The sequence below is a fragment of the Lactuca serriola genome, chromosome 6 (genome assembly GCF_051521515.1).
Source record: "Lactuca serriola cultivar US96UC23 chromosome 6, Lser_US96UC23_V15, whole genome shotgun sequence".
NCBI lineage: Eukaryota > Viridiplantae > Streptophyta > Magnoliopsida > Asterales > Asteraceae > Lactuca > Lactuca serriola.
Window position 1 is genome coordinate 162404326 of NC_136413.1, and position 4894 is coordinate 162409219.

The window sequence follows — 4894 nt, forward strand, 5'->3', positions numbered from 1 at the left end:
GAATATTGGGGTCTTGGAATCTTTGAATTTTTTGTCATGTGGTCTATGTCGATCTTTTCTTTCTCCCTTTTTTTAAGTAGGGGTGGAATCGGTATGGTACCGATTTTTTTTCCTTCAAACCGTGTACCGTATCAGTTATAGTTGACAGAGTAATTTAGTTATCGGTACCGTACCATGTATATTTGGTACCAACTAATTTGGCTGCCAACATATTTGGTTGGTACAAATTGGTATTGGTATATACCAAATTTTTTAATTAATACAACTTGAAATTGCCAATTACAGAAGAATTGCGAGAATCGGAAATTAAAGACAAAAACTCATCTTAAACGCGAATTTGAGATGAAGCTGTGGACTTACGTTCATCCCTTCTTTTGGAATTACTTTCACTTTTAGTGTAATATAATTCGTTTGGTATTACTCATAAAGTGCTAAAAAAACAATAAGTATAAAAAGAATTGCCAATCACTGTTAGTAATTCCAAGACTGATAGTTGTTACTCTAATTAAAACATGAAAATACTAAGAATATATATATATATATATATATATATATATATATATATATATATATATATATATATATATATATATAGAGAGAGAGAGAGAGAGAGAGAGAGAGAGAGAGAGAGAGAGGTTGGTACGGTACAACCGTGATATCCAAAATTTCATACCGTTATCATACCAAGATTACTTAATTGGTATGGTATTACCAGCCAAATATATTGGTTACCAAAAAAGTTGGCTACTCATTTTATTTGTTCGGTTGGTAACATGGTGGTTGGTTCTCCATGGTACGTATTAGCCAGCCCTACTTTTAATAGATAAAATACATAAATATATGACATCAAACATGTTATATAAGTGATATTAAGGGGGTGTTTGGTTTAGTTTTTCACAACCCAAAAGTCCTTTTTGAAAAAAAAAAAGCAAAAGATGTTTGAAAAAACTAGTTTTAAAAGCTACTTTTAGAATTTTTATACAAGGAAAATGATCTTTTTGGAAAAGTCAGGAAATCATGATTTTTTATAACTTTTTCAAAAATAACTTTTAGGCTGTGAAAAGCTAAACCAAACATCCCTTAAATAATTGATTTATTCTTAGGTACATCAATAACTTCATACTAAACGGAATTTTTAGTCTAAAATATGAAAATTTCATCTACTATGATGGTGACATTTATGGGTTTCCACCCATAACACATTTTAGGTCAATTTGTTATTATAAATAGTTTCGCATGTATAATCATATGTCAAAACATGTTTTGACATTTATCATTAAAATTTAGAGTAAATTACACGAATGGTCCCTATGGTTTAGCAAAATTTACACGCTTAGTCTCTAACTTATTTTTTTAACTTGGAAGGTCCTTAGTATTTGTTTTTGTTATGCGTTTGGTCTCTGTCTTACCTAAAAATACTATTTTTCCCATTATTTTTTTTTAATTTATTTAAATAAACATACCTTCAACCCTGCCCCCTCACCTTATCTTACCTACCGTACAATTTTTTCTTATTTTAATAATAGTATTTTTAGGTAAGACAGAGACCAAATTACGTAACAAAAACAAACAATAGGGACCAAGTGGTTAGCAAAAACAAACAGTAGGGACCTTCCGAGTTAAAAAATAAGTTAGGAACCAAACATGCAAATTATCCCAAACCATAGGGACCTTTCGTGTAATTTACTCTAAAATTTATCTATCTTTTGTTTGTGGATGTAGCTCGATTTATCAGATCGAGTGAACCACATTAAATTTTTGTTTCATATTTAATTTTCGTGAGATCATGTTTGTGTGTTTATCAAATTCCTTATTCCTAAAAAAATAAAAGTAATGAATATATTAAAAAAGACGCATTCCGAATTGTATAGATATTCTCTTGGTCTCAATGTCAACTTGTTAATAGGCATATAGCTATGACATGTCTAGGACTTTAATTATGTTAGATATCTGACTGAGCTCGTTTAGTTTTCAATCTCCATAAAATATCGATATCATTCATAATAGGAAACTTTTTTATGAAGATTTTTGATGCTTTTTGGTTTTCATGTCACAAAAAAGGTTTTATAAACACCCATCATATGAGATATTTTTCAAAAAAAGGTGCTAAAAAACCACTATCTATTTATTTATTTTTGTATGTGTGTGTGGGGGTGGGTGGGGTTCCTCCTCTTTCATATAACCATTTTTTATAGACCCCACAATATTATTTGTTAATTAACAAGCTTATTATAAAAACTCTACCAATATTTTTAAAACCTCAAGAGTTTTTTATAAGAAAAAACTCATATTGTTAATGTTCTAAACTTATTTATGATCATGTTAGACAAATTTATATCTTGTGTTGATTATATAATTTCTTTTTGGGCACTGCCGATAGCTGTAGGGGTGCAAACGAGTCTAGCCAGGCTCGGCTCAGGCTCGTTTAAGTTATATGAGGCTCGAACTCGAGCTCGGCTCGATTCGAGCTTTGTTTTACCGAGCTCGGCTCGAGCTTGTAAAGAGTTATACAAGCTCGGCTCGAGCTCGGACTCGACTCGTTTTTATCTGACGTGCCTAAATAAGCTTAAGCTCGGGTCGAGCTGGTTAAAAAGCTTTTTTACTAATACCCTAAATTCATAATTCCCCTAATATGCTTTTATTTTAATATATATAAATAACAATAAATTATATTATATAAAGGCTCGTTTAGGCTCGCGAGCCTAATCGAGCTTAGTGATAAAGGCTTGAGCTCGAGCTCGTTTAATAAACAAACTTAATATTAAGCTCGAGCTCGGCTCGGACTCGTTTAAAATTGGTTTTGAGTCGAGTTTTTAACGATCCGATGTCGAGTAGCTCGTGAGTTGCTTGGCTCGTTTACACCCCTAGATAGCTGGTACCATTTGTGCCATGTTTGGCCACGTCAGTCATCCCGCTCTTTGTGCTCTTAAAGTAGGAATCAATTTAATTTATGTTATTGAGAAATTAAATTACCTCCTACCTTTTATGCTTACAATTATTCCTACTCACTAAAATTATGACAAATCACCATTCAATTTAATATATTCATAATATAGTCTTAATGAGTTATTTAAACAAATATCGAATGATAACACTTGTTATAATCTTATTGGGTAGGAACATTTGTAGACATAAAAAGTAGGAATCAATTTAATTTGTGCTTTTAAAAACATTGGGATATTATTTGTAGAATTAAATCTGATTATCAATTATACTTTTATTATTTATCACTCATAATACATTAATGTATAATCACCAATACACCAGCAACCGAATAAGTTTTGGCCTTCTATTACAAACATATATTCTTATTTCAATTATGAATGTGAAAAACATAACGACTGCATTTTCAAATAAATATACCTTAAAAACACAAACAAACCAATCAACTTCGAATATTAATACATAGATGTGGATTTCAAACACCCCTCCATTTCTTTCCTATGCACATGTGCTTCAACATAAAAAAAAACACGACATTCAATCTTATGTTGTTCGACCATATTCATCATCTTTCTCATGGTGTTGTGATACCTATAAAATCCAAAATCAGAAATTAAACACTGTTGTAGATAATCAATTAATTAAGCAGAACATAAACAATCACACATCCAGAAAACATTATCGTTACGTGATCATATGACATGTTTACGTTCAAGAATAATGAGGACAAAACATTTATCACATTAAAAAAACAGCAGAAAAACCAATATATTCGATGCAAAAGCAGAATCATGAACATATGCAATCTCAAGGGAGAGTGTTCTTTGTTGAGTTTTAGACCGATGAAGACTTATCATCTCGATTACGATTCAACACATTTAAAGAAACCGAATAAATGTATGAGAGAGAGAGAGAGAGAGAGAGAGAGAGAGAGAGAGAGAGAGAGAGAGAGAGAGATTACTTCCACACTTGTAGTGACGAGGGACTCTACGTCCACAACCTTCAACAAGCTTAACAAAACGATTTATATCAACAAGTGCAGCCACTTTCGGGGTGATAGCAGGGCATATGCACGCAGCATGGCTAACACGAGCTCGTTGGCAACAAGCAGACGATGGAAGACTACCGGTCAACACGTTTCTGCATGCGTTGACCGCAAGCCTTCTTTCTTCCTTGCACTCAGCAGCCGTTTGTGCAGCACAAGTCATAGCCAAGAACATCATCGCGATCAAAATTATAACCAAAATCGAAGCGATCTTCATTTTTAAGGATCTCTGAATGTTCTAAATTAATATAGGTTTCTTAAGTTTTTTTCCACTTTGATTCGTGATTGTATTTATAGAGGGGTGTTGTCATAGTCATTACATGGTTTAGACTTACCTTTCACGTTGAACATTTACGCGGCATTAGTTGACACCAATTTGTTTTTTTACATTTTTTTTTAAATCTACCTTAAAATTGTTAATAAGTTTTGAAATGTTACCCATCTAAGATTTTCAAATGACAACATTCAATTATCTATGGAAAGAATTATACTCTCTCCTTTTCATATTTATTGTTTATTAATTATAACACGTGGGAACCACGGTTATAAAATTAATTAAATTTTTATAGTTAAAACTTAAAATTATTAATTAATTATTTTAAATAAGCTATTAATTAAGAGATATTTTTAGTTATATAAATTTTAGTCATTGATTTAAATAAATATGTAAAATTGTATCATTTTATAATTTGTATTAATTTTTATTCTAATATTATTAGTTTAATGTAATTAGAGTGAAATTTTAAAATTGAAATTTGAAATGGAGCTGACAAGTGCCATGCGTTAATTATGAGACATAATAGGGTGACACATGGCAAAAGAAGAATAAAATATGCATTAATTATGAAGCCTAATAGGATGACACCTGTCAAAAGGACAATAAAACTATTCTTTTATTAGGTTAGA

The 4894-nt window shown here is 31.2% G+C and overlaps 1 long non-coding RNA gene across 1 annotated transcript; it reads right to left on the minus strand.

Moving 5' to 3' along the window:
- Positions 1–3328: 3328 nt before the first annotated feature.
- Positions 3329–4041, minus strand: LOC145058940 (uncharacterized). Its single transcript, XR_013686582.1, has 2 exons — positions 3905–4041; positions 3329–3534 (listed from the first exon to the last, which is right to left on the minus strand). It is a non-coding gene; the product is annotated as an uncharacterized LOC145058940 (long non-coding RNA).
- Between the last annotated feature and the right edge of the window lie 853 nt (positions 4042–4894).